Raw genomic sequence first — 14,045 nt, 5'->3', positions numbered from 1 at the left:
GTTACTGTTATCAAAAGCATATAGAGGCATGCTCCTCTGCCACCTCATCACCATGAGCTGGCTTAGACAAACCAGAGGTTTGGCTGAGCTTACAAGTGTACATTAAGTCATCATCGCTCAAGCACCAGGCATTTGTTGGCACGCTGCTAATTATGAATGGTATTACCTATAAAATATTTTGTTCCATGTGGGTAGAAAAGCATAACTATGTATTAAGAGATTATTTTTTACAAATTTTTTACAAATATACAGAAAATTAGAAACACGTGGACAGTAAAATACTTCTTTGTATACAGTGTTTTCAATACAAGTTCTGTCAATTTCCTGGACTTTGCTGCTCAGTGAAATTCAGTACCAGGACGCAATTTTAGACAGTGCTTTCTTGGAATCAAATCTAGCTAAAGCATTCATGCCACATCCAGATTTTCACTGATTTTGTTCACTCTACTTTTCTTTAGTCAGTTTATTCACTTTATAAACAGCCTGGGATAATTTCAGAAGAGCAATAAATCAAGCAGCAGACTTATACAAGAGCTCAGTTCTGCATATCATGCTTATCCTGTAACTTATGCTCCTCTTAAGGAAGATTCAGAAGTATCTCACTTAAAATAGAATTGATCTCAGAGCAACACAGAGCCTGAAAAGCCATGCTAGCTCCAAATCCCACGTTTACTGATCTCAGTGAGACCATAAGCATCCTTAAATCAAAGCATCTTGCCTTCTGGATGCATCTTTTGTGAACACAGCACAAATGTGCAAAAAGGTCTTAAAGTTCTGTATCTGTACCTAGAGGATGTAGTAATGTGGGATGAACATCTGCCATTTTGGGAAGATCACATTCTGCACTTCTACAAAATAATTTCCTGTGTCAGTGTTTCAAATGGCTTATTGCAATGCTTCTGGACTCTTATGACCAAGGAGGGAGTCCATGTTCTCTTCACAAATAGAGCCTAGCCTAACCCAGCCCAGACAGGGCTGGATAGCAGGATTTTCAAACTGAGATTTGGCTACATTCCATACATTTGAAGGGGAAAAAAAAAATTTGGATGCCATCAACCCAGGGATGTTTTGGAATGCGCTAATAATCCCCAGCAGAAAGCAGCCAGGTTTGGCTTGTAGTGACTAATGAAGCTGTCATACACCATTCCTTCCTGCTGTTTAATAATACTTTCGAAAGAGCTCTTTATGGAGATGAATAGCATAGTAGTACTGCAGCTGAGGAACTGGCATGCTGTCAAAGAAAATAGAGGCTAGTTTACTATGCATGGCACTGTATTTTTCATTATACTTCACAAAGCCTTGTTATAACTGAAAATGAATTCATCACTGGGGGATAGATACTGTTTAATAAATAGTTCAATACTGTTTTGAGACTTTATTCCAATAGCCAGATTTCATTATAGCAGCAAAATTATTTGTAGTTGATACAATCTGTACTGTTTCTCAGATCCTGAATTTCAGGGGATTATATCAGACTTACCAGCAAAACTAATTGCAGTGGAAATGCAATCCATTCTTTCCACTTTCTCCTCAGTGACACACATATGCACACATGCTCTATATAGCATACAGTTAATTGAGGGGCAGTTCAACCAACTGAATGATGAAAGTAGCAGAGACATGACAGATCCTGTGTTCAGATCCAGATCACAGCTTCTGCTCTGTCGGTGGGGTGATGTAACGTAGAGCTATACATGCTATTTTTGCATTCCTCACTGTTCTCATTGGTCACCTCAGGTAATCAAGGTGCACAGCAATATACAGCTGTGCAGAATACTCATATCAAACATTACTTGCAGCTTGTAAAGACTTCTGGATGTTTTTCCCCTCAGGTGGAAGTTCACTAGCCTCCTGCCTCAGCACTGTGCCCAGACATGTTTGGATGAGTTCACCTGTTTAGAAATTCTTGGGAACTTCAGCAGCAACATCAAGTAGATGGGTTGCACTTCTACTCCCTTATTCTCTTACTGTGAAGTATCTTTAAAAATCTATTGCTCTCCATAGCCCTACAAGCATTCTTTACCACCTGCTCTCAGATGAAAAGCAGGGACACAAGACTGACATATCAGCTCTCCACACAGAGCTCCATCAGCATTAGCCAGAGCCCAAGACTGGGTTGCCATGCACGCACTGAATACAACTGAATCCCAGAAGTTGAAGTTAGGGATCATGAGCCTTATCTATGAACGGATTTTTTTATTAAATACCCCAGCTGGTTTGCTTTGAAGTACTGCAGGGTTGTACAAAACATACCATAATGATTTTTAACATTTGCCAGCATCAGAATTCATATTATATAGATCTAGCTTGTAGATTCTCAGTTCAGTGATATAAAGGGAGGAAAACACCTCTGAGCACCTTATGTTGGCATAACCCATGTTGTTCTGCATCTGGAGAGCTAACTACTGAGTGACTCAGGGAAGCATTGCATCCTGCATGAAGATTCGCCCCCCCCAGTTTTCCTTATTTTGCTTTACCTTACCCTTACAGAAAGGTATGGGGCTGAAGGACCAGAAGTCAGAAGGCCCATCCTTCTCTCATGGCATCCTCTTTTTGTTGCTGCCATTTTTAAGCCACTATCAGCCAGCCTATAATTCCCACTGATAGAAACCAGACAGCTGTGATTTAGGAGTCACATGGACAGATAAATTTGGCCTTGCGATTTCATGATGCTTTTGATGCTAAAACCAGCTAATTGGAGAAGAATAACAGGAAAACTGAAATCGGGCAAATACTTCTGTGAAACACCTCTGCAGCAACTTCTCGTGAGTGTTATTTCTGGCTTACATCAACTGGTAAGTGGCAATTTAGAGTAACAAGACAGTATTTGAAAGTATTTGACAATATTTTCTTCCTAGAAAACTCTAGAGGGAACAGAGCAGAACTGACCCCTCAAAAAGCCTTTAAAGTTGATGCCTTTTCTCCCAGACTCTGATACCTAGCAAGAAGATATCTTAAGGCCTGGGAAAAAGGAGCCCTGAATCTCTTTGACAGAAAAGGTCTGCATGCTCTTGAGTATCTGCAAGAAAGTTTTTTAATTTGTTTTTAAAGTGGGCTGGAATCAAAACATGGGATCATTTTGCAACTTCCTGCACGTGTTGATGCATTTTGTCTCCAAATGCCAGTAAACAAAAACAAACAGAAAGCATTCCTTAGATTACTGTCAGAAGGCAAAATGCTTAGTGCATTAGGGATTAATAGCAGTTTCATTTTTGGTCAAGAGAGCATTTGAGCAGTTCTGCTGTCTAATATTAGAGTATTCACATAGGTGGATAGTCCACAGAGAGGATCATGAAAAACTAAGACCTAACAACACCAAACAGCAATGTCTGGTCAGTGAATTCTGCATATTATCTATCAACATCCCTGCAATACATTGCATTAATAACTCAGTTTATTTTATAATAGGGGTATCTGCTAACATTTTACAGATTGCAGACAGCATCTTAGTAAAAAAAAAAACACACTAGTTTGTGAGAGGCCTCCCATCACATTTGCACACATAATCTCTCTATTCACAATCCCAGTACATCTTTTTGTCAACCAGAACAATGTCTTACACAGATAAGTAATATTTGGAAAGCATCTATAATTTTTCTATTTTTCTAATGCAGTCAACAGCTTGGAACAGGCAGCCAAGTCAGTTCCCAGCTGGTGGCCAGGAGAGGCCACCAGTGAGCGTTGCCCACCAGAACTTCAGGGTTGTTGATGTAGTGATCTCAGCAGCCGCTAGCTAAATAGGGTGCTGCTGGATCAGGCATCCCCCAGAGGTTTGTAGGCATTGCTGAACACAGCCATTTCCCCAGATAAGCATTACTCCCTCTGCACAAGTGCCAAGCAACATGATGCAATGGTAGATGACACTGCTTTTGCAGGTGCAGTCTTGGACTGAAGCTTAACCCCTTGACTACTGAAAGTGAGTGACAACACTGCTGGATAGGGCACCAGGCTGTTGTCTGTTCTGACTGAATTTCAACCTTGAGAAATTTCAACCTTGAGAACATGCTTCGGCATTGGAAATTATGGTATCAACATCAATAACTTCTCACAACACTCATGCAATATTCTGATAAATAGTGGAAAGCTCTTCTGTAACAGTAGGTGAAGTCATCTAATTTTATCTCAGCTTCCTCTTACATTTGTGAGACTCAGCTAATGTCAAAACATTTGAATTCAATCTGGGAAAAAGAAACTGGGGGAACACAGCATTACGCTGTTCAGGTTTTACAGGAATAGCCTAGAAAAGTCTACTATTAAGAAAAGATAATTGCTTCTGTGGAAGCTTGGCTGGGATTTTTGAAATTACATCTCTGTATTTTAGTGCATTAGAATTTCTTCAGATCTACCCTTCCATCTGGAAGTTGTGCAAACAAACTAAGATGTTTGCTATTTTCTAACTAAAGCTAGATAACATTATATGAACAAATCAATAAGCTCACACACCCTTTCTGGCTAATTTGATAGGATATTAAAAAACATTTCAACAATGAAAACGTTGACAAACACCTACGCATGAATTGCTTGAAGAAATTAAAAAACAGGAAAACCTCATTCCATGTTTCTCAGTCTCGAAATTGCTATCACCATAGCTGTCAGCTCCCCTGCTGAGGTGCTATGCCTGGGAAGTTCATCTGAGCTGCTCCTTGCTTGTCCCCCAGTTCATCAGTGTTAGTAATACATCATGCACTTCAGTTTGAGGTCTCCAGGAAATTTCAGCTGGGGAACTGAGGAGCAGAACCTCCTTTTCACTTTTCTACTGATGTAAGACAAGCAAGTTTGAGGTATCTAGGATTTCCGTGACCATTTCATACATAAATCAAAGATCAGACAACTTCATACATGCACTTGAGCTCCTTTGCAAAACAAAATGGCAAACTCTTAAATTATTGTCAGTTTTAATTTCCTCGTCAAGCCACATGCAGGAACAGAATTCAAGGGGCTGCCCATACTATGGGAGGAAGCAATGCACCCTAGGTCTCAGAGGCAGCAAGTTGTCCCTGTCCCCTTGCTATCCTGTTTGGGAACCAGGCAGCTACTATCATATGTCTTCCCTACCCAGAAATTACTTCTGTTCGCAGTCACTGATCAGACAGGGATACTCTCAGAGAAGGCAGACTGCTGCTGTTGTATTACAGAGCTTAAGCTTCCCCTAGACCACATCTGGAGGGTATGCAATGGACTGTGCCTTCTTAAATTGGTATTGCTGCACTGAAGCCTAGAGGCTCCACACTGCCCATGGTTCTGACCCATTCATTATAAGGTGATTGCACACACTGCCAGTGCTTAAGAGAACAGCTATACAAGTTTTCTACTAAGAGCGTGCTTGTTATTTTTCCCTAGAAGATCATTGCTTTCAACTTTAGACCTTCTTAATCCCCTGACAGAAGCTTTAACCACAAGTTTGCTTTTATGCCGCAAGACATGCAAGTGACCACCAATTTCAGTTCCATCCCCAGAGTTTACATTATGGGCTGTTTGCCCACATTTGAAGGAGTGCCTGAAATCAGGATTAAATCAGCTCCAAGGACTTCAGTAGCTGGCAAGTCCTTTCTGCTTCTCTTCTCCACTCATTTATCAGATCTGGCTCAAAGCCCACTCCTTCCCTCTTTTGATTTGTATCCTGCCCATAGGTATATTCACAAGGGTTTTTTGATTGTTTGCTTGAAAGGAAAAAAAGTGTTGGTTAATTAGCATTGGAAGAAATTAAGTAAAGAGAAATAGTCCTAAAACTTTTGATGAAGCAACCCTACATTGTTTAATTTTTTTTCCTCTTAGCTTTCTAGGGCAATATCAAACCCATGTTAGGGAAAGATAAGTTAATTCCATCTGAAGGCAGGTCTTCATCTCCAAAAGAGATAATTACTTTGCTGCTGAATTAGCCAACACTGCTAATATGAGAGCTTTTCAGGCTTCAGGTATCACACCACTATGGCTCAGAATGATAATGAATGCCACCCTACACATTGCACATAGAAGGGCTGCAAAAGTTGGCAAAAGCACAAGTGTCAGAAGGGCTGATACAAGGATAAGCTGGCTTTGGATTTAAGTTTGCAAAAGTCACACAGTACTGCCCAGTGATAATGCATCACTACTTCATTTCAGACCTAAATAATATAGGTACAAAAGCATCAGATGGACTGTGATATAGAAACATATTTTGCAAATAAATCATTCTTCCTTCACTTACAAAACCTGCATCAGAGGATGAAAGCAGAGATACAGAGATTGCTTTTTCCTAAATGAATGGATTTATCTGTAAAGAAGTTTTGTAATCAGGATTAGCTACTTAATATCCATAAATCAAAGGATTGATTCCATGCAACATCAAATGACCAACTTTACATGATAGCTGCTGCAGAGTGCTTCACCATTTGAAATAATATCGTCTTCTCATAACATTTAACACCCATCCAGAGATTACAAAGTTTAAACTGCTCTAATTAACTCTAGAAACCCCATACTTTACATGGGAGGTTCAAGAGGAAGAGAACTTGAACCAGAATGACAGGCAAAACTCATCCCAGCACAGGGGACTCCATACCACTCTAGACATTAACTTCCATTACAAATAAATGGAATCCAGCAAATCACTAAGATAGGTGATATCCAGAAAACTCAACACATTATTAGATACGCCCCTCATTTTCAATTCCCAAGGTGACAAGACGACTGGGTTAGAAATGGAAAGTCAGAATCCAGAAGGAACTGTTCTTATCACACAGATAAAATTTTGGGGGGAGGGAAGATCAGCAGTATGGGAATAAACAGTCAGTCTCCAACAATTTTACTGTCATTTTTCCATTCAAATACTCCTTGGAAGTGTTTACAGCACAAAGTACTGCCTCTTCTGCAGCTAACAGTTTGCAAATTTACTTCCTAAAGCCCATAAAGCTTATCCACGAGCAATATTCTAGGAGCAGTTGCTTGGGTAAGCTGGGAGATCTGTAAGAAGCATGTCTCAAAGAAGATAGACGCTATCTGCCATATCTCCTTTCTTATTGGAATTGAGGGGACAGCTGCCTGTTATTTTCTGCACCCCAGGAAATGCCTGGCTGCCAAAGAGCTCAGAGCCAGCAAGGGATTAGAATACAAACAGAATCCATGCACCTGGTAGCCACGCAGTTAGATATGCCATCTTCATGGGATACAATACTTAAATCTCATTTACAAAGAAACAAAACCAAACAGAAATTACTTCATGTTGCTGTATTTATGCTAATATTGGAATAATTTTGCAGTCTTAATACTACATTAAGTGGCTGTTGTTTTCCTTTAATTGCAGTAATTTGTTGAACGACTTATATAACTGTCATAAATGTAACACTCCTGATTGCACGCATAAACTGTTCCTAAATAATGCAGGACTAATATCATTTTAAGTGACCAGAGCCCCAATGGCTCTACAGATTTCATGTGCTCTGTGCACTTTATTAACTTTGTTCCCTGATACCATTCAGAAGGCCAAGTTTCTGCACGGCAGCCCTTCCTCCTCCACTACTGCCTTTATGCTTGATAGCTGCTGGAGGAGCTCCCTGCCCTTGGCTGTGCATGTTGGGCTGGATGGTGCTGGTTAATACTACTGTACCCAGCTGGGGTACAAAGATGCTGGATGTCAGCCACCTCATAGGGCTGAGCATCACTCACCCATTCCATTGTCAGTGCCCACTGTGGAACCTCTGCCACCAAACTGAACTGGAATCAGGCAAGCTTCAGTGTGCACCGGGGATTCAGACAGCCCAGAACAGATAACTTAAGGAGTTTTTCCTTCCATCTATGTATGTGCTCACTATGCCAAGGCAAATGAGTTAGTAGAAGAATCATCAGAAAATTTAAGAATTCAAAAAAATGGTTCCCATCTGCAGTCTTATGTGCAAACATGACAAATGCTTAAGAAATTTCAGGAACAGATAGCCAGAAACAAGGTCTGAGGTTGCTGAAGAAGAGCTGCCCCATCCTGAGAAATGAGAGCAGAGCCAAGCCAGACAGGGCACAGGAATTATCCTGACCGTGGGTGGGAAAAGATGACTTTCACAATGGAGCCAACACTGACCCTTCAAGGCAGCATCTATATTGTCCATGCTAATATTATGTATCATGGGAACTCCTATGAATAGCAGAAAGCAAATTTCAACCAAAAACAGGAGACCTTTAAGCCTCCCCCAACACAGGCCACTGATGTCCCTTCAGTCACTGACCTGAAGAAAACCAGAAGCAGAAAACAGACTGTGATAGATCTACTGTGACTGTTTTGAAAAGGAGATGTTGTGCAATCACAGTAATATCTTAATGTTTGGAAATGGAAGCTAACAGAGCGTTCTTTCCCCTATTTTCCTTTAGAGATTTGTAAGCCATAAAAAAAAAGTTTAAGTATATCTGCATCATTTCAAATTTACAACTATTGTCCTAAATTAAGGAACTGCTATCTACTGAATCCAGTAATTCACTGCATTACTGAAAAGCCAGGCCTAGAAAAAATGTCTGCATTTTCTTATCAAGCCACCTGCTAACCTCTTCAGACTTCATCTTATCCCTTAACCTGAAAGAGGCTTCATCCACTCTCACCTGATATGTGATAACTGAAATGACAAATCTACAGAGAGCACAGCTCTGGAGCTGCACAGACCATTTCAGTCAGAGGCAGCCTTCTCCCTCATACAGAATTGGGAGGCTTTGGGGTCACAAGCTCACAGAGAGCCCATTAAAAGCACATTCGTGTGTTAGCTTTCAGTAGAAGCTCTAGCAAGTGAAATGATTGGCAGTAATTTATGAAACTCTACCAGCCCCATTAGGATGTTAGGAGCAGCCTCCTCTTTTCGTGAATCCCTTGTGTTCAATTCATTTCCAGTTTTCTCACCCAGACAAAACATTGGAAAAAAACAAAACTTGAGTCTAAAAATAACAGTTTCCTAGTCTCCCAATCCTGCTAAGCAGCTTCCTGACTGTGACCTCTTCTTCATGCAGTGTAGCACACCTAAAGCACACGCACTTCAGCACTCATGGGTAAAAATGAAACAGTGGTATTCTTATTCTTAAGTTAGACATATTTTCAATGTAATATAGGTGCATCATGCGGTTTCATCAGCTATCTAATACTCAGCTCCTAAAACAATGTGACCACAAATCGGTGAAAGCAATAATTGCCTGAATGCTTTAGAAAAAGTGAAAGAATATTTCCCCTGACCAAATTCACACAGAATACTCAGATTACTCCTTGTTCTCAAAGGAGACCCTCCACCAAAGCCACTATCACACTTTTTTTTTTTTTAGTATTTTCCAAATATCACCACACAGCACACCACCAGTATCTACGCAGAAGACCTCACACACACTCATGGGCTTTCAGTACATTTTTTCCTTCCTTGGTTTCATTTTGTACAGTGTCTCTCAGGAAGCCTTGTGGGAAGAGAAGATTGACAGAAATCCTAAACTCATTAGAAATCAGCTCAAGCAGTGATTACAGGGTGCTGATCTGCCTACTAACTCTATTAATTTTTCAGTTTCCAGCCAACAGCTGCCTATATGACGCCTCTAAGCAAGAGCTGCAGACTGCATGAGTCACTGTGTTTGCATACAGTACTGATGAAGCCAAGACTTACCTTTCCTGAACCCATCACTCTTCTACCCTGTTCTGTCACCGAAGTTATCTGAAGTAACATTTGTCTCTAAAAAACAAATACAAAACAAAAAAACCCTAAGTAAATCAGTAATATATACACCACAGTGAGGATCAGCTTTCTGAAGTTATGAATGCAATAAAACACAGAAATAGTCATAAAAATATGTCCACAACACAAGCCTCTTGCCACATGCAGCTCCATGTCTCTTTGCCTCATTAACCTTTTCTGTACTTCCTGAGAAACACTGAATTTTCTTCCACGCATTCTGAGATGCTGGAGGGCAAATAGAAACAGGCGCACCCTGTGCAAGTGGAATACACGTATTTTTAACCCTCATTATGCACAAGGAGGATGCATTAAGCAGAAGGAAACATGGAACCATGACACAAAGTAGTGCCACATTTTGGAAAACCATAGTTATTTTGTTCCCTTCCCTCCTTCTGTTTTATTTATGTTGTTTTCGTGATCATTGTGCTCCTAAATCTCGGTTTTGAAAGACTCCCAAGGCACATCAGGACAGGGAAGCCTGTGGTGTCTCTGCAGCCCTACACCACTGGCAATGCAGCATCCCCCAGGACTCACAATAATTGAGACCAACGCCCTCATCTTGGAGTCACTCACTACCCTTTCCTGAACCAGCTATCATCCTCTCTCCCGCTCAATCTGCTTTTACAATCGCATCCACAACGGACACTAGTTCCTTTCTAAAGCTGCTAACAATCAAAATCTTTAGCCCTGAAACTGCTTGGGGAGAAATATCATAGCAACTGCAATCCTGGATGTCCTTCCATTAACTGTAGATGGCTTTCCAACACATTAATACGCTTCATGCTACTAGGCAGGAAACATCTGTTTCTCTGCGTTCAACCAAGTTTTCCTTATAAAGCAGTCCTCAGTATGCATCGCTGGGTCAGTTTGGACAGAGACTAGCAGATGAGGTATTTTAATGTATTATATAAGTTGGAAGTGAATTATACTGGAATAACTTCAGGAGGTCCACCTAGAAATGGTTCTCTCGACACACATGGAAGTACTTTATTTCAGAAATAGGAGAATTAGTACTCTTTTTTTTTTTTTTTAAAAAAAAAAAAGGCTTTTGTCTGTATTATTCCCAAGTAGGAGCTTACTCAATAATTACTCACTGGTCAGATGCACACTATGCCTGAGAGCATGACTACTCATGTTTTGATATTGGAGATTAATTCTCTTTTCTCCCCAGTGGTGAATTTGCCTAACATGTACAGAGCCATGTGTCTGGAGAAGGGAAGCCTTTTCCTTCAAGATGCGCAGCTCACACAGATGCATGGACAGTAGGTGTTCTAGCTATCCCTATGGAGTACTTCACTCTGTCATTATAGGTAAAACTAATATATAATCACTACTTTGTGCAGCACTGACAAACATTGGATAAACTTATAAGAGTTTAAAAAAAAAAGTATTGTATTACCTTAAACTGTAAACACAATTATATAATCAACTAGAAGAGAAATGTGAGTGTTATGTTGTGAGCTACATACATATTGCAGTGAGATTACCACTGTTTGCACCAACATCAGTACAGAAGAGACCAGAGTGTTGTATTCAAATGATCCAGAATTGAAAGTGCCTCTTTTACAGATTTTTTTCATAGAAAACAGCCATTTATCTGCTGAAGAATTAATTTTCCTTTACCCTTTCAAGTAGTATACAAATATTGAAGAGGAGTGAGTTACCCCACAGTAACTGACGATGTTACCAGACAGCATTCACAATTGTTGGGGGAAGAACAAAGCATACTCTCCGAGATGTAGTTACATAATTCTTGTTTTCCCCCCTGTAATAAAGGAGAGTAAGGCACTTGCTACACTATCGGTCAGACCATTTCTGGATCAATATACGAAGTCAGACAGTTGCTACTATTGCCAGAAATGCTTCAGCCTACAAAAGGTCTGCTCCTGCAAAAGTTTCTAGTACAGTACAAGAAATTACTGATACATCTACACAGCACACATCAGGAGTTAAAAACCATCTTGTTCTACTGTGGTTTAAAAAAAATAATATTACAGTCACAAGCCAATAAGAATTCAAGGATCTGCAGAAAACACTACCTGATGAGGACAAGTAAGTTCAGGCAGTAACTACTTACAGTCAACAAGTATTTCTCAATATTCAGTATTTTAAGATAAAATATTTGTGTGTAAGGTACTTTGGGACTTCCTATTGTATAATCAATGAAAGTTATATAAAGGAATATTATATAATTTAATAATATTAAGATGTTATAATAATGAAATAAGCAAGAGAGTTAGGCACAGCGAGACAAAGAGAATAAATAGGAGGCTTACCCGTGCCATGAGCTCGCTCAGGAAACTCCAGTGGAGTGGATCTTCCAAAGAGAGAGAGATCCTTCCCCACTGGCAGTCAGCTCTTAAATTGGTCTAGGAGAGGTGGAGCCTTGGCTCCACCCCTTCCTGCAGCACAGGTGAATTGCTTTCACCTGTGCTCCCAGGGCTGACTCATTGCTCGCCTCAGGTGACTAATCAGAGGTTCAGGCCGTGACTCAGCAGTTCCCATACACCTATATAAACACTTTCCACTTGGGAATACCTTTTCCACAGTAGATGAAGTAGTACACATGGGTATTAGAAAAGGAAGAGAAGACCCCACAGACAAGAAGCTTCAGACAGCTTCAAAGAAAAGTTCCCTTTCTCCACTAATGGAATTTCTTAATAAAATTGTTTCTATTCAAACTCAGCCTTTGTTTTTCACTCTGACAACAAGTGGGGTACAGGTGACACACCAGAAGGGCAAGATGCCACCCGGAGAGACCTAGACAGGCTTAAACAGTGGACTCAGGTGAACCTCAACAAATCCAAGTGCAAGGTCATGTACCTGTGTCAAGTCAACATCCACTATCAATACAAGCTTGTGGTTGAGAAGTTTCAGTGCAGCCTTTCTGAAAAAGGCCTGAGGGTACTGGTGGATGGCAAGCTGGACATGAACCAGCAACATGCCCTCATAGCCCAGAAAGCCAAATATATCCTGGGCTGCATCAGAAGAACCATAGCCAGCAGGTAGAAGGTGATCCTGCTCCTCTACTCTGTGCTGGTGAGATCTCACCTGGAGAACTGCATACAGGTGTGGAGTCCTCAGTACAGAGAGACATGACCTCTTCGAATGCATGCAGAAGCCACAAAAATTATCTAAGGGATGGAACACCTCTACTATCAGGACAGGCTGAAATTGCTGGGGCTGTTCAGCCTGGAGAGGCTCCAAGGTGACCTGATAGTGATGTTTCAGTATCTAAAGGGAAGCTACAGGAAAAAAGGGGACAGACTCTTTAGCCAGGTTTGTTGTGATAGAACAAGGCGAAATGGTTTCAAGCTTAAAGAAAGTAGATTTAAGTTGGATATAAGGAAAAAGTCTCTTAAAGTGGGGATGGCGAGGCACTGTAACAGGTCGCCCAGAGATGTGGTGGATACCCCATACCCGCAGACTTTCAAGTCAAGACTAGACCAGGCCCTGGGCTACTTGATTTAGCTGTGCACACCCCTGTTCATTGCAGGGGAGTGTGGACTAGATGACCTTTAGAGGTTCCAACTCTAAGGATTCTACAGCTAAGATTTCTGCTGAGCAAAGGTACAGAGCCCTACAACAGATATTCTAAATTAGCAAAGGATGAGTCATTTCTCATGCAGAACCACTTAGAAGCTTTAATATGCCTATTGCATTCCATCTATATTTACAGCCTTGACTTTAGTGCCCCAGGATGCTGGCCTCCCAGTGCACGAAATGCTGTTTGCAGCAGTGCAGCAGAACTCCATGCTGCCAGGGGCTGCTGTGAGTTACACAGAACAGAAAAAAAAAAAGCTACTGAAGTTATGGTCAAAGCTACTGAATGTTGCATAGGCCACTAGATATAAGTTCTACTCTAAAATCCTGACACGAAACAAAACATCACACAAAACAGCTTAAAGTACTTTTAGAAGCATTCAGAGCAAGAGTGAACTAGAAAGCAAACAGCACACAACCACAAATCACTGTAACTTCCAAGGATTTTTGGAAATTATTGATTCCTTAGCATCAATCTAATGCAGATCTTTCAATTCACCTTTTATGCAACCTAAATCATAGAAGATATATTGATGATCAAGCAGCAATTTCTACTGTTTTATTCAGATGAAGTTCAGTTGCTTCTTCTTTGCTGTCTCTATGCCATGATCAAAAGTTTGCAAAAGCAAGTTGAATGATAATAACATTTTCAAGTTAACTCCTAATGAATGTAACATATGTGTCTAATTACAAGTTAGCAATACACTTGATAATACAAGCTGTACCTTCAACGTCTGCCACAGGCGTGAAGAGTCTCTTCCTATGAAAGAAGCAGCACTTAGCAACAAAGTATTTTCATCCTGTCAACATCAGTAAGAAGAGCAACCATAGTTTTGC

General features: G+C 40.6%; 1 long non-coding RNA gene across 1 annotated transcript; it reads right to left on the bottom strand.

The window, feature by feature from the left end:
- Positions 1 to 713: 713 nt before the first annotated feature.
- Positions 714 to 14,045, bottom strand: LOC149918235 (uncharacterized). Its single transcript, XR_016466462.1, has 3 exons — positions 13,934 to 14,045; positions 9,597 to 9,662; positions 714 to 1,231 (listed from the first exon to the last, which is right to left on the bottom strand). It is a non-coding gene; the product is annotated as an uncharacterized LOC149918235 (long non-coding RNA).

The sequence above is a fragment of the Phasianus colchicus genome, chromosome 4 (assembly GCF_987193195.1).
Source record: "Phasianus colchicus chromosome 4, bPhaCol1.hap1.1, whole genome shotgun sequence".
Taxonomy (NCBI): domain Eukaryota; kingdom Metazoa; phylum Chordata; class Aves; order Galliformes; family Phasianidae; genus Phasianus; species Phasianus colchicus.
This window is presented reverse-complemented; position numbering and strand designations above follow the sequence as displayed.